At 42.7% G+C, this 21,361-nt stretch overlaps 1 protein-coding gene across 49 annotated transcripts in view; it reads left to right on the top strand.

Annotated features, from left to right (window-relative positions):
- Nucleotides 1-21,361, top strand: part of SGMS1 (sphingomyelin synthase 1) — a 323,569-nt gene that overhangs the window by 89,882 nt on the left and 212,326 nt on the right. For 44 of the 49 annotated variants that reach the window (XM_086379227.1, XM_086379202.1, XM_086379212.1 and 41 more), the window contains one exon: nucleotides 7,112-7,200. The gene's annotated coding sequence lies outside the window, so the exon portion shown is untranslated. Of the gene's footprint in view, nucleotides 1-7,111; nucleotides 7,201-19,618; nucleotides 19,745-21,361 lie in introns of those variants that run through there. The other 5 variants (XM_086379228.1, XM_086379214.1, XM_086379223.1 and 2 more) reach the window with 1 other exon arrangement.

Raw genomic sequence — 21,361 nt, 5'->3', positions numbered from 1 at the left:
AAACGATAACACCACCACCACCACACACACACACACACACACACACACACACACACACACAGTACTTGAGGTGCTTAGAGCAGTTCCTGGCACGTAGTGAGTGTTCTGCAGTGTTTGCAGTTGATAATAAGCTGATGGTGTTCTTTGAGCATATCTATATGGGCCATGTCATTTCTGTCTTCATATTCTGCACAAGGTCTGCCCCAGTGGTGGGCATCCCATAAAGGTCTATTGACGAAATGGATGGATGTGGCTGGGTGGGAATGGTTGAATGCATGACCAGTTCTTTTTTACCCTGAAGTGGTATTTGCCTCATTGAAATAAGGTCTCTGTTTAGTTTCTGATTCAAGATTGAATAATTAGAAGTTGACCCAGAAAAGTTAAAATTATTTGTCGATCATCAATAGTTATTAAGTGCTTACTGTGGGGTGGGCACAGGCTAAATATTTTATGATTAACTTATAGAGCCTTTCAAGAGCCTGTGAAGCAGGTACCGTCCATTTTACAGATAGTACGTTTCATGCTGCATTGAGCTGTGCATGCTTAGTTGTGTCTGACTCTTTGAGACCTTATGGGCTGTAGCCCGCCAGGCTCCTCTGTCCATAGGATTTATCAGGCAAGAATACTGGAGTGGGTTGCCATTTCCTCCTCCAGGGGACCTTCCTGACCCAGGGATCTAACCTCTGTCTCTTGCACTGGCAGCTGGCTCCTTTACCACTGAGCTACCCCTGTAGTTAAGAGGTAGGACTTTGAATCAGGGGAAACTGTGAAGCCCACATCGCCAACAGAGCTGTCATCTCAGCTCTGAGATGTGTGACCTTTAGCCTAGAGTAAAGCACTCATAGACTGTTGTATTATCTGTTATTATTACAGCTTCTCTGAGGCAGAATCATAAACACCAGAACTACTTGAGTACAAGTGTGAGAGCCCTGGATATTTGATATTTATCATATCATAGCATGTCATGGGTGTACAAACTACATATTCCTTTGTTGAAAATTCTGGCTTTGGGGAAAGTCTTCATATTGAAGTTAAAATTTTAGTACTTAAATTTAAAATTATTTTCTATATGGTGTCTTTGGTGGAAATGGAAAAATGCTGTCCATGGCTCTCAGTACTGCTTAAAATGAGTTAAGTGTGGAGTTGTCTTCATTTTTCTCTTTCCTAGGTTAAACTCTTTCTTTGGGTTTCATACTTCTCATCCCTATGGATTTCATTTATCTTTGTTTTTTTTTCTGGTTTTGTTTTCAGTTTTCCCCAGAAGTGTTAAGAGCCCAGCGTTAGTCACTCTGAGCCTGGCTGATATTTGTTATGACCTGAGGTAGTATATTCTCCTTCACAGTCAGAGTCTGTGAGGTGACGATGCCTCCCCTGCGTGAGGAGACGATGCCTCCCCTGTGTGAGGAGAAGACACCTCCCCTGCGTGAGGAGAAGACGCCTCCCCTGTGTGAGGCAATACACAGCACAGAAACACTGGTTGGAAAGGTCCACTGGAGAAGGAAATGGCAACCCATTCCAGTACTCTTGCCTGGAAAATCCCATGGTCAGAGGAGCCTGGTGGGCTACAGTCCATGGGGTCACCAAGAGTCGGACACGACTGAGCGCGCACACGCAATGTGCCTATCCAGTATGGAGAACATACGCTCGAGAAGTATAAAGAGGTCATTCCATGCTGCCTGGCGCACTGCATGGAAAGCTGTGTGTGTGTATACATGTGTGCAAACGTGTGTGTGTGTGTGCATGTGAATGTGCACGCATGCTGTCGGCACAGATCTGCTGGCTTGTACCAGGAAAGACCTATTCTCCATTTTCCTCAATGGCAAACTCCTCTTTGCTCACAGTATGTGAGATGAAAATATCATTCTTGTTGCCATTTTCCTTTTGATTAGCTTTGTATCTAGGGCTGCAAGTTTTCCTTTGGACTATTTTTTTCTGATTATTTTCTCACCAGTGGTTAGGAATAGAAATGGAAGGAGGCCAGGAAATGACTTATCTGAAAAGGAGTCTTCTCCCCACCCCTAAGTACATGCATGTAAACAGGAAGAAAAATGAATAGCAACTACCTTTTGATTCCTTGGCTAGATTATAGTGTTTTATTGTGCCACTTAGAAGAAGAGTTATGGAAATATATGTCAGAGTGATAGCCAGCTGGCTATCTGAAGTGAGTATCAGCTTTCTGGAAGCAGTAGAGACATTTTCCTGTCATTTTATTGCATTTTTTTTAGAATTGCCTGACTGCTAGAGAGTGTTCCTCTTGCCACAGTGCTGCAATAAAAGTAAACACATACATTTCTAAGAAACAGATTATTAGAGAGTTTCTTTGAAGTGTTTAAATAAAGAACATTTGTTATATGCTCCAAGCGTTTGATTCTTAACTCTTCCCGATGGAGCAGCCTCGTGCCTCTCAAACGTCACTTAGCATTGAAGGAATCTAGAGAAATTGAGAGGCAGCCGGTGCTGGACCTGCCCTTCTCTGGTAAACTGGAGACCTGGATGACACGCGAGGCAGTTACTGTCAGTCCCAGGAACACAGCCAGCCAGGACTTTGATCCTTGAGAGAAGAGTCACGTGAAGTGAGACCCACATTTGCCCTAGTTTTCTGCTGGAGCACACATTCCCTGGTCTGGGTACCAGGAGGGGAAGCCTATTACAGCCTGGTGGTCGGCAGAATTCAGGGCTGTTGAAGAGGCTGAAGTTTGTATGGCAGGCGACTGGGGAGGAGGGAGCTATGAGAGGGGAACTCAGAAGCTGAGATGTGTATCCATACAGGTTGAGACCTAGTAGAGAGCAGCTTCTCCTGGGTGGGAAAGAGAATGGCCCTGGCAGGGGTCATGCAGTGTGGAGAGAAATGGAGAGTTCTGGGTTAGCCAGGGTGGAGAGACCTCATTGAGCACTTTGACCGTTCCCTTGGGACACCAGAAAGACCACGTCTAGGGGTTAAGGGTCATGCATTAGGACTGAGGACATAACTCATAGACCCATCTTAACCAATTATAAAGCCAAACCTTGCAGAACTGGGAGGATCTGCCAGTGACTTCGCTGCCATCAGCTCCGTCAGCATGTTGTAGCCATGGTAGTGAAGTTCAGGCCAGGCAAGGATCACCAATGAATGCTAAATCTAAGGGGAAATTTGACGATAGACAAGATGTTTGCATGGTCTGAAAGCATCTCCCCACAGATTACTTATTATAAGGGGAAAAAATAATTTTTCTGGGGAGAAATTGGACAGCACTTTGGCTCGGTGATTGAAATTTATATTGCCAGGGAGGGGTACAGAGACTTCACGTACTTTCAGCTATGACACCAGAAAACATCACCTCTGTAGTTTTCTGGCTGATAATGCATAAGGTGAATTGAATCATGAGGAAATGTCAGACAAGTCAAAATGGAAATGTTTTGTTAATATAAGGAAAGTGAAAGTTGCTCAGTCATGTCCAACTCTTTGCGACCCTATGGACTATGCAGTCCATGAAATTCTTCAGGAGAGAATACTAGAGTGGGTAGCCTTTCCCTTCTCCAGGGGATCTTCCCAACACAGGGATCAAACCCAGGACTCCTGCATTGCAGACAGATTCTTTACCAGCTGAGCCACCAGGGAAGCCCAAGAATACTGGAATGGGTAGCCTATCCCTTCTCCAAGGGATTTTCCCGACCCAGGAATCAAACTGGGGTCTCCTGCACTGCAGGTGGATTCTTTACCAACTGAGCTATCAGGGAAGGGGAGGACTATATATTCCCTTGGACAGCAAGGAGATAAAACCAGTCAATCCTAAAGGAAATCAACCCTGAATATTCGTTGGAAGGATTGAGGCTGAAGCTGAAGTTCCAATATTGGCTACCTGATGTGAGAAGAGCCAACTCATTGCAAAAGACCCTGATGCTGGGAAGGATTAAAGGCAGAAGGAGAAAGCGGTGACAGAGATGAGATGGTTGGATGGCATCACTGATTCAGTGGACATGAGTTTGAGCAAACTCTGGGAGATTGTGAAGGACAGGGAAGCATGGCATGCTGCAGTCTATGGGGTCACAAGAGAGTCAGACACAACTGAGTGACTGAACAACAACAACAAATATTCTTCTGAAGTGTCAGTATCATAAAAGATAAAAAAGAGCTATATGTCTCAGATTAATGGCAGCTAGATGCAATACCTTACCCTGGACTGGATCCTGAATTGGAGGAAAAAGAAATGCTGTATAGCACATTATTGGGTTAACAAGGTGGTTGTCAATTAAAGTATTGTATCAATATTAAATCTACTAAGATTGAATACTAACATTATGGTTATATAAGAATATGTCTATTCTTAAGAAATAAATTCTGAAGTATTTGGTGCCGTGATGTATGGAACTTTTTTCCATGTGGCACAGAAACAAAAAAATGTTGAGTGAATGCAGGTGTCTGTAGAGACAGAGAGTGAATGACTCTACGTGTTAAATGTTAATAGTGGGTGAATATTTGGGGAAAGAGTACGTGGCATTCTTGATATTATTATTATTCTACAACTTTTCTCTACACATGAAATTATTTCCGAAAAGAGAGAGAAACAAAGCCTAGCAATTCTATGACTTAAAGAGAAAAAGAAGGTATGTGGAAAAGATACATGTGTTTCTTAACTATCTTGTTGTGAATTTTCTACCCTTTGGGTTGTCTCCGGTAAATAAACATTTAATTCTATGGCAGTGTCTGTGTCACTCAGCTGCTGCTGCTGCTAAGTCGCTTCAGTCGTGTCCGACTCTGTGCGACCCCATAGACGGCAGCCCAGCAGGCTCTTCTGTCCCTGGGATTCTCCAGGCAAGAATATACTGGAGTGGGTTGCCATTTCCTTCTCCAGAGTGTCACTCAGCAGGCAAAGGCATTTCCATATCTATTGCCTAAGAAGGTATATGTCGTACAAGAAGAAATAACAGTGCTGCTTTTCAAATTGAAGCCACTGTATCATTTGTTGCTGTGGAAGAGATTGGAATGAGTCATTGAGTTCAGTTCACTTGCTCAGTCGTGTCCGACTCTGCCACCTCATGGACTGCAGCATGCCAGGCCTGCCTGTCCATCACCAACTCCCGGAGTTTACTCAAACTCATGTCCATTGAGTCGGTGATGCTATCCAAACATCTCATCCTTTGTCGTCCCCTTTTCCTGCCTTCAATCTTTGCCAGCATTAGGATCTTTTCCAACCAGTCAGTTATTTGCACCAGGTGGCCAAACTATTGGAGTTTCAGCTTCAGCATCAGTCCTTTCAATGAGTATTCAGGACTGATTTCCTTTAGGATGCACTGGTTGGATCTCCTTGCAGTCCAAGGGACTCTCAAGAGTCTTCTCCAACACCACAATTCAAAAGTATCAGTTCTTCGGTGCTCAGCTTTCTTTATAGTCCAACTCTCACATCCATACATGACTACTGGATAGACCATAGCTTTGCCTAGAGGGACCTTTGTTGGCAAAGTAATGTCTCTGCTTTTTAATATGCTGTCTAGGTTAGTCATAACTTTTCTTCCAAGGAGCTGCTGCTGCTACTGCTAAGTCACGTCAGTCGTGTCCAACTCTGTGCCACCCCATAGACGGCAGCCCACCAGGCTCCTGTCCCTGGCAAGGAGCAAATGTCTTTTAATTTCCTGGCTGCAGTAACCATCTGCAGTGATTTTGGAGCCCCGCAAAATAAAGTCTGTCACTGTTTCCACTGTTTCCTCATCTATTTGCCATGAAGTGATAGGACCAGCTGCCATGATCTTAGTTTTCTGAATGTTGAGCTTTAAGCCAACTTTTTCACTCTCCTTTTTCACTTTCATCAAGAGGCTCTTTAGTTCTTCTTTGCTTCCTGCCATAAGGGAGGTGTTATCTGCATATCTGAGGTTATTGATATTTCTCCCGGCAATTTTTATTCCAGCTTGTGTTTCATCCATCCCAGCGTTTCTCATGATGTACTCTGCATTTAAGTTAAATAAGCAGGGTGACAATATACAGCCTTGATGTACTCCTTTCCTGATTTGGAACCAGTCTGTTGTTCCATGTCCAGTTCTAACTGTTGCCCCCTGACCTGCATATAGATTTCTTAGGAGGCAGGTCAAGTGGACTGGTATTCCCAGAATTTTCCACAGTTTCTTGTGATCCACACAGTCAAAGGCTTTAGTATAGACAATAACGCAGAAGTAGATATTTTTCTGGAACTCTCTTGATTTTTTGGTGATCCAGCGGATGTTGGCAATTTGATCTCTGGTTCCTCTGCCTTTTCTAAATCCAGCTTGAACATCTTGAAGTTCACGGTTCATGTATTGCTGAAGCCTGGCTTGGAGAATTTTGAGCATTACTTGAGTAGCGTGTGAGATGAGTGCAACTGTGCAGTAGTTTGAGCGTTCTTTGGCATTGCCTTTCTTTGGGATTGGAATGAAAACTGACCTTATCCTGTCCTGTGGCCACTGCTGCATTTTCCAAATTTGCTGGCATATTGAGTGCAGCACTTTCACAGCATCATCTCTGAGGATTTAAAATAGCTCTACTGGAATTCCATCACCTCCAGTAGCTTTGTTTTTAGTTATGCTTCATAAGATCCACTTGACTTCGCATTCTAGGAAGTCTGGCTCTAGGTGAGTGATCACACCATTGTGATTATCTGGGTTGTGAAGATCTTTTTTGTACTGTTCTTCTGTGTATTCTTGCCACCTCTTCTTAATATCTTCTGCTTCTGTTAGGTCCATACCATTTCTGTCCTTTATTGTGCCCGTCTTTAAGGAGTCATAGAGTGTTCCAATTCCTACTCTGATGCTTGCCAGCTGAAGGGTCACTGGAAAGTTCCTTAACCTTGGGATATTCGGCCACTGCATTTTACAATAATATTTGCTTAGCTTCAATATCTTACAACTTCAATGAGAAAACACATGTGAAAACTTTTTGTAAATAATAATGGTCTTTTCTACAAACATAAAATTACTCTTAATAGTTTAGTTAAATATGAAAATTGCCTTGGACCAAGGTAAAGACTTTCCTTAATTCAGGTAGCCTTTCTTCCTTTTAAATGTCAAGAATGATTATACAAGAGTGGTTTGTTTTTTTTTTCCCCTTGACCTCTTTATTCCTTCTGGTTGCCTCGTTTCTAATTCCCTGCCTTTATTATTCTAGGCAAAGCTGCAGTGACGAAAGGAGTGGTGTAATTTTTGAATTTCAAGAACAGTGAAGTAGGCGATGGCAGCGAGCGTATAAAAGGACACGTAAGTCAAACTGAATGTTTTCAAACATCTGTTCTCAAACATCTCATGGGTCTGATGTTCCTCAGAATCTCTCCTGCTTAGTTTTGCAGTGGTCTGTGAGGCTCTGACGGATGGAGGGATCTTTCCGGTCTTCAGCCCCAGGTCAAAATCAGCCAAGGAAAGGCCAGGGTAATTTGCAGGAGGAAGGAGAAAGGTTTGAAGAGGCCACTTTACTCATTGGAGGTGGAAGACAATGTGGGCCAGGGTGGGAGAAACACAGAAAACAAAGGGCACGGAAACACTCTCCGAGTCGTTGGAAGTGACAGAAAAGGGTCTTCCTTGCCAGATCAGAAGCTTCAGGGAGGCCTGGGGGAGTCATTTCCTCTAATCAGAATTGCCTTGGTTGCAGCTCCTTATCCAGGAAGATTACATTTACCAGGTCTGCTCCTTCTCTGGAGTTGAAGAGTCTAGGCCAGTGCTTCCCAGACGTGAGATTAAGAATTTGCCCTAGAACTAAATGTGGAAACTTCTTCACTTCTTTTCAGAAAAAGTCTGTCTACCAAAAGTAAAAGTCAGTTGAACTAAACAGTGTTCTTTGTAGTGGTAGTTGACTTCCATTCTGGTGCATAATGTTACTATGTCCATATATACATCCAAAAAAAATCGCCTAGTTTTACTTGTTTTTAATCCTGATAAGAATAGTATATTGCATGTGATATTCTGCAGCCTTCATTTTTTTCACTCAGTTGTACTTTTAAGATTCACTTGTTGCATGTAATAGTAGTAAATGAATTTTTATTGTTAAATAAAATTCTACTCCAAAAATCTATCATAGTTTATCTGTTGCTCCATTTCCTTCTAACAACTGGTATTTTGTTGCCATTCTAATGAGTATAAAATAGCATATCAATGTGGTCTCAATTTACACTTTCTAATGAATGGTGAGATTGAGCAGTTTTTTTGTGTGTGTGTCCTTTGGAGAGGAGAGGTTATGACTTTAGAGAAATTTTTCAGTCTTGAAGTTGTGTTTCTTTTTTTATTTTTTGGTTTTGTTTTTTGAAAATAGTCTAGCAGTCTCTCTTTCAATTATGTTGTGGTTTCATTGCTCATCTTCATTCTTTTTGATTGAAGTTTTTGTTGATTTGTGTTCTCACATATTATATCCTTACACCTTTACTTGGGTTCTTTTTCTAGTTCTTCTATTCCACCTTGGAAGGTGGAATCGCTACTTGTAGAATAACTCCCAAGAACAGAGTCTATTTTCTGTTAAAGTATCACTTTCCTTTTCACCAGAATCCTAGATACGTGGATCTCTGACTGAAGACGTCCTTCTGCCACATGTGGAGTACAGAAAATAGGTATCTACTGCTGTGAATTAGAGGCATCATCTCTGTAGACTTCTGCAGGCTTATATTCTGCACCCTTTTAATGGACATAGAAAGTCGCTTGAAGATTTTGGTCTCTAAAATGTTAAGTTGCCTTGTGCTTCAGCACATGGGAAAAAAAAAAATATTATTTCAAAATGGATGTCAACTGAGAGTGTTGATGTAATAGTTTTTTAATTCATTCTGCAACAGAAACATCATCTGTAGGCCATCATGCCTTTTCAGAGACCACACAGATGTGATGGGAATGTGTGGATTAGGAGTTTGTGTTGGCGGTGACATGTTAGGCAGGTTTCTACTCTGCAGAATCTTTGTGCTTTGCAGGTTATGCATTGGATTTTTAATGCTAGTGTTATCATAGAGAAGGTAGGCACAGAAAACATCCCCAGGGAATGCTGAGCTCTGTGATGAGCGATTCTCCGAGGGGCTACCTCTTATTGGACCCATACCTTCACTTGGAAAATATAAATATCAGATAATTCTGTGTCTTTTCCTCCCTTGGGTAGCAAATTCTAGTGAGTGGTTACTTTGCGTTCTTATTTGCTTGGTTATTGTTGGCTGTCAGTTCACCTACTACTGCCATTTTGGTTTGGTTGGCTGAACACTCCAGGAACTTTGCCTGGAGAGCTAGGAAAGAGATGAAGAAGTGGAGAAGTTTACCAGGAACGGCCAGTGGGTCCCTGGGGAGGCCCTGCCCAGGCTTTGGGCCGGGGAACCATCATTCACAAGCACAAACTGCTTGGGTCTGAAAAGGGTCTGATTACCACTTCCCCCAGTTCTCTTGGCCTGGACCAGCCAGTTCATTTGATAGATCAGCAACTGGCCCTTTGAGCCACCCAGTTCTCCTCTTTTAGCTATAAATGTATCCCCTGGAAGACTGTGATTTGAGCCATTAGCATGATTTTAATACAGTTCACCTGAATGCAGTTTCTTTCCTTCTGCAAAATTGTGACTCCAGTCGTATCAAAATGGTGCAGAGAGAGATCTCCAGAATGCTGTCTTTCAGGTGTCATTTTTAGTGAGGGCATCAAAACTAGGGCTTGACAGGCATTGTTGGGATGAGTGACCATAAACCTGAGTTTGCTCACCAGGCCCCATCGTATGAATCAGAGCTGTGCTTTGCTTCACACTCACTGTACATCTCCCAGACTTTGGTCCTAATCTTGCTCTCTAGACCAAGAATAGTTCCTCACTGCTCTCTGACTCAACCCTGGAATACTTAGCCATTTGTAACATTTTCCTCCTTTCTCACGTGACATCATAAATTTGTATATTTCTAAAGAAGGTTCTGAAAAGTAGAATTGTTTTAAACTCTTTCTTCTCCAACCTGTCCTCCTTGCTCCTCACCAAATTCGCATCTGAATACTTGTTATTGTGCCCTTTATCTGATGCCTTCAAACATGCCCACAAAATAATTTCTGTTTGCCTTTGTCTCAGGCCAGGCGTTCAGGGTGGGAAGCATGATTTAGAGGGAACCACGTTAGGTTCCTCAGTAGCCAGATGACCTGGCTTCAAGTTGAATGTCTACTTGAAGTCTGTATGACTTTGGTTAATCACTTAGCTTTTCTGTGTTTTCATTTTCCCACCTCATCTATTCATATGCTGGAGCAATGGTTCTCAAATGTTTTGGTTTACAGTTCAGTACAGTTCAGTCGCTCAGTCATGTCCAACTCTTTATGACCCCATGAACCGCAGCACGCCAGGCCTCCCTGTCCGTCACCAACTCCGGGAGTCTACCCAAACCCAAAACTTTCTATATGTCCAACTCTCATATCCATACATGACTACTGGAAAAACTATAGCCTTGACTAGATGGACCTTTGTTGGCAAAGTAAAGTCTCTGCTTTTTAATATGCTTTCTAGGTTGGTCATAACTTTCCTTCCAAGGAGTTCAGTTCAGTTCAGTTGCTTAGTCGTGTCCGACTCTTTGAGACCCCATGAATTGCAGCACGCCAGGCCTCCCTGTCCATCACCAACTCCCGGAGTTCACTCAGACTCACATCCATCGAGTCGGTGATCCCATCCAGCCATCTCATCCTCTGTCGTCCCCTTCTCCTCCTGCCACCAATCCCTCCCAGCATCAGAGTCTTTTCCAATGAGTTAACTCTTCGCGTGAGGTGGCCAAAGTACTGGAGTTTCAGCTTTAGCATCATTCCTTCCAAAGCAATCCCAGGGCTGATCTCCTTCAGAATGGACTGGTTGGAGTAACTGTCTTTTAATTTCATTGCTACAATCACCATTTGCAGTGACTTTGGAGCCCAGAAAAATAAAGTCAGCCACTGTTTCCACTGTTTCCCCATCTATCTGCCATGAAGTGATGGGACTAGATGCCATGATATTAGTTTTCTGAATGTTGAGTTTTAAGCCAACTTTTTCACTCTCCTCTTTCACTTTCATTAAGAGGCTCTTTAGTTCTTCTTCACTTTATGCCACAAGGGTGGTGTCATCTGCATATCTGAGGTTATTGATATTTAAGGCCCCTTTATACTCTTTAAAAATGATTCAGGGCCCCAAAAGGCTTTGCTTATATGAGTTATAGCTAGCATTTGTGGCAGGCAGATAAATAGCCCCCCAAAGATGTCTACTTCCTAATCCCCAGAACTGATGCGTATGTTACTTTACCTGGCAAAAGAGACTGCCAGTGTGGTTACATTAAGGATCTCGCAATGCAGAGATTATCCTGGATTAATCAGGAGAGCTCAGTGTAGTCAAGGGTCCTTATAAGAGGAAGACAGTGTGCAGGTGGCCTCCAGAAAGTGGAAGAGGCAAGGGACACATTCTCCTCTGGGTTCAGGAGGAGCTCAGGCCTGTCAACACCTCCGTTTTAGCCCTGGAAGGCCTGTTTGTAGACTTCTGACGTCCAGAACTATAATTTATGTCATTTTAAGCCACCTATTTATAGTCATTTGTTATAGCAGCAATAGGAATCTAATGCAAATATTTTCTGTTAAAAATTAAAAGTGACAAATTTAAAAAATTAATTTATTTAGAAATAATAAACTTATAGGTTAGCGTCAATTACTTTTTTGGGGCGGAATAGTTATTTTTCAACTGTTAGTGAGACAACTACCACTGCTATACATTTTTATAAATCTCTTTTAATGTCTGGCTTAATAGAAAGTACCTGGATTCTCAAATCAGCTTCTGGATTCAATTTGTTGTGGTATCACGTGTCATGTAGCCTCTGAAAAACTCCCCTGAATATATTCACAGAGAAAGAGCATTGAAAAGGCAAATACTGTCTTAACATTATTATAAAAATAATTTTGGCCTCATGGATTACCTATAACATAGGCCTCTCAGGAAGTACCCTACTTTGAGAACATCTGGGCTAGAACATAGCCACATAGCTATGTCTAGCTGCCAAGAGTCTGAGAATTGCCGTTCTTATTCTAGGTGCCAGCTTTTAAAAGTGAGGGTTTAGAAAGGGACATTAAAGGACATTGATTGTTATATATCAAAGTTTGATACCCATGGTGGGTAGACAGTTGCCAAAATGTTGGTTTCCCTTCTCCTTGTCCTCATATTAGCTAGGAAAAATGGGCGTCTGCTTAGACTACATCCTTTAGAAATACCTACAGTGGAACACAATGGCATGTAGGTGGAGTCATAACTGCAGAGAGTTGCATTTTTAGCATTTGTAGATTGATTATATGGAATATCTTTTGTTTGGTGCTCACAGACAGCTTTTGATGCCTTGTTTGGGTCTTTTGAATTTAACAATGCACTTCCTTTCCTTGGGTAGGATTATAGTTGAAATTGAACTTCAGCCTGGCTTTGATTCGTAGTTGTCCTTTATGGGTTTGAAACTACACGGGGAGTAACATTCCCTCTTGGTCATTTTGTAGATGGTTCCTGCTTCTCCCTCTCAGTATTCTTTTGCTGAAGAATAACCCAGGTCCAGTTTCTGATGTGAAAGAGCAGTTAGGAATATTTGTGCAAAGTAGCGTGTAGTTTAAAAAAAAATGTATGTAAATACAGTAAACACAGTTTGGCGTTAAGTGGCATGATTTTGAGCTTAATATAAAGCTTAATACTGATCTCATTAATTGATGATATGTGTTTAATGCATTTTTAGTGCTATCCTCATCTTTAAATTGATTATTGTAATAGCTTTTGGGTGAATAAGGACTTGGAAGATATTTTAACATCCCAAATATGGTTAGTTCAACCTCTGGAGTGGGAGAATCCTTTGTATGTTTCACAGAGTTGACTGTCTATTTCCTGACTGAACTGATTGGAAACAAGTTTTGATTTGGGATGGGGGTGGGGGAGGAGAAGAAGCAGAATTTAGAGGCTCAAGCACTTGGGGAAAATGTGTACCTGATGTTTCCTTGGGGAAAATGTGTACTGACTGGTGGGTACTGTGGACCAAAAACAAACCAAAAAATGCTGCCTGTTGTTCTAGTAAAGGATTCAGTAAGGACTGTGGTGGCCATAAAGTCATCAACCACTGCAGCAGCCACCCAGACCTTGTAGCCGGAGGGGAGCTCAGGATGCAGAAGAACAGGCTGCTAACCATCAGGCCACCAGCCCCTTCAGCGCCTGGATGGTGCACAGGGTGGGGAGTTCAGGGTGGAGGAAACCCAAAACTGGCCCTGGATAGCTAAGACGCTTGTCAAAGGAACGGCTTCAAGAAACCCAGACTCGTATCTTCCGCATACATAAATTAGCTGAGATGTCTGGATTTTTTTTATTAACAGCAATCTTTTGATGTTTAACTAGATATTTTTTTCCCTGTAGGAAAAATTCCTGTGTCTCCTGGCTCCTCCCTTATCTCTTGGAAAGTTTTTCAAAGCTATCTGGCAGACAGCAGTCCCTGGCTATAGTCCTTAGTAAGGACTGCAGACAGACATAACTCTCCACTTTTTAGGTTGTGCGTCTTTTTCAGTTGACAGTGCTCTGGGGGCCAGAGGGTCACTGCAGTGTCTGGTTACGATTGTGAACTGGAGGTGGTCAGGGCAGTTCTACTCGCTTTGCTCTTTTCCCCAGCAGCCCCTGAAAACTACCTAGGGATTGTCAGTTTCTGCTCTGCTCCATGGTGTACTGTGTTAGCAGGAATTGGATTGAAACCTTAGTTAAAATAGAGTGGAAGCAATTTTTTTGTGACTCTAACTTGAGGTACCACAAACCTCCTGGTACTAAGCAGCCTGGATCTGGGGTACTCAAAAGTTTTTAGCAACTAGCATCATAATGGTAGCACTTATTACACATATATGAGCATAACAGAAAAACTGTAAGTGAAACTGATAGGAAGGTTTGTCCCTATGTTAGTTTCTGAATACATTTCAGATCATCACCGGTGGTTCTCCAAGCAGGATATCCCTGAGACTTGCTAGGTGTTTCAGGAGGCAAAAGTGAGCTTGCCCGTAGCGCACTTGCCTCTTTAGGGGGTTTACAATCACATCCATATGGTGGCAGAGGTTAGGGTGCTGATTCAGCAAAAGTCTTAGTTAAAAGCCACGTGGTCATTCATTGCAGCAGCTAGCAGTTTTGAAAACATGGGCTGGAATATTTTTCTGATGCTTTAAAATAAGAACAAAACAGTTGTTTTAAGATGGCAAAACAATGAGTGTTTTGATTTGGCATTTCCTGCATTGACTAATCACTATATGTAAACGATTTCTCTGATCAGGACGCTCCACTAGCCAAGAGCTGTGCCTTACTGTATTTTTTCATCAGCTCTTTAGCAAGCCTGGGCCCAGGAGGCATTTCAGGCTTGTAGCCAGCCCTCCCAGGCCTTCAAACACTCTTTGTTGCCTCTTGCACGGAGGGCCCCAGGGTGTTTTGGAAGCCACGTGTGACTTTAAGGAAAAGATTAGCAAGAGGCAGAAGCACGTACTAGCTGCTTTTGGGACTTTTTTGCTTTCACTCTCATTTCTGACTGATTTCTGGGCTGACTCCCATAGCAGCTGTTGCATGCACTTGCTCCTTTTTTAACTCCTGGCCTCCCCTAGCCCAGCCCATGGCAAATGCGCTCAGAAACGAAGCCCTGGAGGGACTTCTCTGGTGGTCCAGTGGTTAAGAATCTGCCTTCTGATGCAGGGGACACGGGTTCGATCCCTGGCCTGGGAGCTAAGATCCCACGTGCCATGGGACACTTAGGTCCCCACACCACAACTAGAGAGCCTGTGTGCTGCAGTGAAGGTCCCCTGTGCCGCAGATAAGACCCGATGCAGCCAGCAACTAAAATGCTTTTTAAAAAAGAAAGAAATGAAGCCGTGGGGACAGAGCCTGCCCTCTGCCTTCCTCCTCTCTGCCACAGTCTAGCTGCCATTCTCCTGGCAGGTGCCACAGCTGGGCTGGTCCTGAGCTTCATCGGGTACAGGTGTGTCTTATTTCTTCCTCCTCACACATCTCCCTTGTCCTGCCCTCCCCTCTGTCAGGCGTCCAAGCATGCTGCTGTTCCATTTCGCTACCCTGTTGTATGATTCTTGAAATGGGTCAACTGTCCGATGCCTCCAGCGGTGTCTTTCACATTCAGACTCATTCATTCCCTCACAGCCACACTTCACACATTATAATCTGACAGACGTGCCTTGAATATTCAGAAAACATTTACTGACCACCTCCTGTGTACACACAGCAGCTGTGTGCAGATGCCAGGAGATACAGAGACGAATCAGACGCTTTGTGCTGTTGGTGGAGAAGGGGAGAGAAATGTGGGAGCAAATAGTGAGAGACGACTTCTAGTAAGAACATGGACTAGCTATAGTGAGGACACAGGGGGAGAGGGAGCAGCTTGGTCCCACAAGGTGTGTAAGTATGGCCCCGAGACAGGAGAAGAGGGTCATAGCAGCCATCAGCCGGAAGCGGATAGGGCGTTCCTGTGACTCAGCCCCTTCCCAATGGGATTCCACCGTGACTAGCCTAGGGCAGGGGGACACCTCTATAACGAAAGGATCTCTAATGGTGGATTTGGCTCACTGCGGCAGAGGGTTGGAAAGGAATTTGGGAGGCTGCAGCTATCCCTAAAGTAACAACATGGGTAGGCTTTGACCTAAGAAGGTGAATGGTCCTTGGTACAGTTTCTCAGAGATGGAGGACTTCCTTATATTCTTCCTCTTTAAGAATTTGTTGGTTATGTACTCACTGTTTAATGGCCCTGATATTTAGATGCTGTGTTTTTGTGGGAAGACCTCATAAATACTGAGTTTCAGGATGAGCGTAGAATACAAAGACCTCCCAGTCCAAACCAGATCGTGTTTTACTTCTCATTCATGGATAGTACTTGCCCTGGTTTGTAACTGTGTGTGTATGTAAGTATGTCTCCACTCTTAAGTTCTTTTAGGGATGAGAACTGTTGGTTTCCTTTTCAACCTTATGTCCATATTGCCTCCACTGGGCTTGGCATATAATAAGAAAAGAATGAACAGGGCAGACACCCAGCCTGAAAAGTGAACCGAAAAGTCAATGGTGGGGTTTGCACAGTGAAGCCTGAGAATAGATAATTGACTTTTTAAAAAAATTTTTTCAGATTGAAGTGTGGTTGATGTACACAGGTGTACAACATAGTGATTCACAATTTGTAAGGATTATACTCCATTTATAGTTATTATAAAATCAGTGGCTGTATTCCCTTTGTTGTGCGGTATATCCTTGTAGCTTATTTTATGCCTTAGACTTTATACCTCTTAATCCCCTACATACCTTGTGCCCTCCCCTCTTCGCTCTTCCCACTGGTGACCACTGTTTTGTTCTCTATATCTGTGAATCTGTTTCTTTTTCCTTTTAAATTTTGGATAACAGAGTTCTAATTTGGTCAAGGAAAAAGGGCAGAAGAAAGTCATTGTTTACTGAAGTCCCTTCCAGCAGATGATGTTTACAGAACCAAAAATGTCTTTTCAAAATAGAATGTGCTTAATGGAACAGATATATATTCTGATTATAGTAGTGCTTATATGAATCTATACATGTGATAAAATACTATAGAACTGCACACAAAAGAAAGGGGCAAGAATTGAACATGTCGAAATGAATGAAATCTTAACAGGATCTGTATTTTGGTTAACAGTATTGTACCAATGTCAAGTTCTTGCTTTTAATACTTTTATTATGGTCATGTAAGATAAGAGGTGCATACATGGGAGCTCTCCACTATTTTTGTAACTTCTGTATGATTCTCAAAGTATTTTGGGAATTCCCTGGTGGTCCAGTGGTTAAGACTCTGTGCTTTCACTGCTGAAGACGAGGGTTCAATCCCTGGTTGGGGAACTAACCAAAAGCTGTGTATCACGGCCAAAAAAACATTATTTAAAGGCAAATAAAAATAGATATTACCAAGTCCTGGAAAAGATACTGAACAACTTGAACTCTCTTGCGCTGCTGCTGCTGCTGCTAAGTCGCTTCAGTCGTGTCCGACTCTGTGTGACCCCATAGACGGTAGCCCACCAGGCTCCCCCGTCCCTGGAATTCTCCAGGCAAGAACACTGGAGTGGGTTGCCATTTCCTTCTCCAGTGCATGAAAGTGAAAAGTGAAAGTGAAGTCGCTCTCAGTTGTGTCCCACTCTTAGCGACCCCGTGGACTGCAGCCTACCAGGCTCCTCCGTCCATGGGATTTTCCAGGCAAAGTACTGGAGTGGGGTGCCATTGCCTTCTAGTGGGAATGTAAAATGGTACAGCCACTTTGGAAAACCTGGGTTTTTTTTGTTTTTGTTTTTGTTTTTACAAAGTTAAATATGTACTAAAGGAGATCAGCCCTGGGTGTTCTTTGGAAGGAATGATGCTAAAGATGAAACTCCAGTACTTTGGCCACCTCATGTGAAGAGTTGACTCATTGGAAAAGACTCTGATGCTGAGAGGGATTGGGGGCAGGAAGAAAAGTAGACGACAGAGGATGAGATGGCTGGATGGCATCACCGATTTGATGGACGTGAGTCTGAGTGAACTCCAGGAGTTGGTGATGGACAGGGAGGCCTGGCGTGCTTTGATTCATGGGATCGCAAGGAGTCGGATACGACTGAGCGACTGAACTGAATGGAACTGAAATATATACTTAGCATGCAAGAGAGCAATTTCACTCCTAGATTCTTACCCCAGAGAAATAACCTCTGTTCACACAAAAACCTGTAGGCTATATTTGCAACAGTGTTATTTATTTTATTTATTTAGTTTGGCTGCTTGCAGGAACTTAATTCCCTGACCAGGGATTGAACCCAGGCCCTCAGCAGTGAAAGATCAGAGTTGTAACCACTGGACCACCAGGGAGCTCCCAACAGCTTTATTTCTAATTGCCCATGACTTGAAAAGACTCACATGTCCTTCAGCAAGACAGTGGATAAGCAAACTGGGCACTGATGAAATATTACTCAGTACTAACAAAGAACAAACACAACTAACTGGATGAATCTGAAATGCATTATGTTATGTGAAAGAAGCCATGCTCAAAAAGATACATTCTGTGCATGATTCCATTTATATGACATTCTGGAAAAGGCAAAAGTAGGTTCATCTAGTCAAGGCTATGGTTTTTCCTGTGGTCATGTATGGATGTGAGAGTTGGACTGTGGAGAAGGCTGAGCGCCGAAGAATTGATGCTTTTGAACTGTGGCATTGGAGAGGACTCTTGAGAGTCCCTTGGCCTGCAAGGAGATCCAACCAGTTCATTCTGAAGGAGATCAGCCCTGGGATTTCTTTGGAAGGAATGATGCTAAAGCTGAAACTCCAGTACTTTGGCCACCTCATGTGAAGAGTTGACTCATTGGCAAAGACTCTGATGCTGGGAGGGATTGGGGGCAGGAGGAGAAGGGGACAACAGAGGATGAGATGCCTGGATGGCATCACTGACTCGATGGACATGAGTCTGAGTGAACTCCGGGAGTTGGTGATGGACAGGGAGGCCTGGCGTGCTGCGATTCATGGGGTCGCAAAGAGTCAGACACGACTGAGCGACTGATCTGATCTGATCTGATAGGGTTAAAAAAAAGACCAATGGTTTCCTGGGGCTGGGAATTGGGGAGAAGCTTGACTTACAAAGGTTATAGGGAACTTTTACCTGTATCTTAACTGTGGTGATGATGACATGACTATATGTTTTGGTTGAAACTTATGGAATTGTTACCTAAAAAGGATGGATAACTGCATGTAAATTATATCCCAAAAATCTGATTTTAAGATGAAAACACCACCACCAACAAAAGTGAATAATGAATGATGTTCTTTAGCTTAAATACTCATGAAGGGTTCAGTGGCTGTCACTTGCCCATGATTGGATAAAGATTTGTGAAGTCATTGATTACAGTGATGTCTTGTTCAAACTCCAAAGTGTAGCCTCTTTAGTACTTTGGCCTCTAATTGAGCAATGGAAATAGCTATGACTATAGAGATGGGTGTTCTAATATTTTTAAACAGAATGCTTTGGGGAGATTAAAACAAAAGCTTCTGACTCTTGCTTTAGCAGATCCAGTCTTTAGTGTGTGAACATGTAATCAATTGTTGCTCTATCTCCTTTCCTGGCTTCTTTGCTGTTAGAACAGTCATTAATGGAGTAGACTTACATGCATTTTTAGATTGTTTTAAATATAAGCTATAACAACTGGGCTGTGATTTTTTTTTTCCTCCTAGAATGGATGATACAATATTGTATGGGGAAAAACCCAAGTTTTGATTTGGATGGGAAGAAGGAAGGCTTATTTCATCACTATAGCCAGTATAATTTAAATATAACTCGCAAATGTTGGTAGCGGGAATTAGAAGATTCAGACTGAAAATTCAGTGGAGCTCTGAAGCAGTATCTCTTAATAATCACCATCTTCTGTAAATCAAAGTCAAAATTTGATTTTGAAGGAAGATTTAACTCTGAACTCTTTGCTTGATTTGTGGAGTTGAAGGATATAACTTCTCCCTTTATGGAACAGATAGCTGGATAATGCATGTGAGATTACAGCAGTCTTTTCCCAGTAGAAGACTCCTTGTTAATTTAAAACCGGGACTTACTAGGTTGGTTTGGATTTAATGCAATCCAGTATTTCAGCGGAGCAAACACTTAATCATTAACCACTTGTGATGCCTATTATGAGGGTTGGGTTTGCACAGCCAAATAAGCCGCAAGCCCTGTTTTCAAGGAGTTCGCCATCCAGCGTGGTCACCTGAGCTGTGTACAGCCCCCTTAAGTCCAGCTGCAGGAGAGACCCCCTAAGGAGGAAGCCCTGACCTGGGATGCGTCGCTTCAGTTGAGCCTTGTAAGTAGACTTTTGTTTGGGCCTGAAAGAGAGCACTCGGTTTTTCAGGCAGGATGAGCCAAGTGCCATATGAAAGCTTTTGTGATCAGGGAATCATCATATTGAAGCAGGGTAAAGAATTTCTTCTCTTTCTTCCCAATTATTCAGACTAGAATATAGATAGATATAAATACCAGAAAAAATATATAAAATTATACTAGAAATACTGGAATACTAGAAGGATATAAAATTATAAGTAAATTACCCCTTTTAGTCCTCTATTAGTTTCTATTGCGGGTATAATTAATTTTTACAATGTTACTGTTTTGAAACAACACAGATTTATTATCGTAATGCTTCTTTAAGCCAGAAGCCCAACATGGGTCTCACTGGGTTAAGATCAGCATGTCTTGAGACTTGGCTTTTCCGGGTTAAAATCTGCATGTCTGAGACTTTCGAGAGGCTGCCACTGTTCTTTGGCCCGTAGCCTCTTCCTCCATCTTCTCTCTGACATTTATTTGTAGTCAAATCCAAGAAAGGGTTTCTGATTTTAAGGACCCATGTGATTAGATTGGGGCAGCCTGGATAATCCAGGATACTCTTCCCATGTCAAAATCCTTAATTTATCACATCTGCAGAGTTAGGTAACATAGTCACAGGTTCTGTCCACAGGATGTGGACATGGGGCCATTATTTTGTGCACCATATCTGCCTACCCTTATTCCTTTTATTCTCCCCACTGGTAAATTATTTGGATACCAAAGCAAGCATAAACATAATGTATTTATTTATGAAAGTGAAAGTGTTAGTCACTCAGTCGTGTCTGACTCTTTGCAACCCCACGGACTGTAGCCTGCCAGGCTCCTCTGTCCACGGGAGTTCTCCAGGCAAGAATACTGGAGTCAGTAGCCATGCCTTCCTCCAGGGGATCTTCCCAACCCAGGGATCATACCCCAGTCTCCTGTGTTGCAGGCAGATTCTTTACCTTCTGAGCCACCAGGAAAACCCATACCTTAAAGTACTTTCCTCTTATTAGCACTCACTGAACTGTCTCGTTTATTCCAAGTGCTGTAATTGAATTCTGCTGCTGCTGCTGCTAAGTCACTTCAGTCGTGTCTGACTCTGTGCAACCCCATAGACGGCAGCCCACCAGGCTCCCCCGTCCCTGGGATTCTCCATTCTAGTGAGCAGATATTACTTTTTTTTGAAGATCACAATTAATGCTGGAGGGATCATCTTTGGACATATATCTTGATATTCTTTTCTGCACACATTCGTAAGGAAAATATGAATATATGTGGGTTGTTAATTTTGAAAGAAGATTGTAAGCAATTAATAAAATGGGAAAAGAAAAGGAATACGTGATACAAACGGAAGTTCTCTAAAAACATTGAAGAAGGAAACGAGCATTAATTTGTGGTTTATTATATGCCCATCACCATGCTAGCAGATGACTTCCTTTTTGTCACATCATGTTCCATGGTGATACCAAGAGATCTGTTGTTAGCCCCAGGCTACTGATGAGGGAAATGAGCAGTAGAAGCTCGTGTAACTTGGTCCAGGTTGCGGCTCCGGGGTCCACATCACCCTGCCTCCCCAAAGACAATGGGGACCCCTTCAAGTTATACCCCCTACAGC

Source organism: Bos grunniens, chromosome 26, assembly GCF_055505025.1.
Source record: "Bos grunniens cultivar Pamir isolate PY7600 chromosome 26, Bosgru_T2T1.0, whole genome shotgun sequence".
In the NCBI taxonomy this organism is placed as follows: Eukaryota; Metazoa; Chordata; class Mammalia; order Artiodactyla; family Bovidae; genus Bos; species Bos grunniens.
This window is presented reverse-complemented; position numbering and strand designations above follow the sequence as displayed.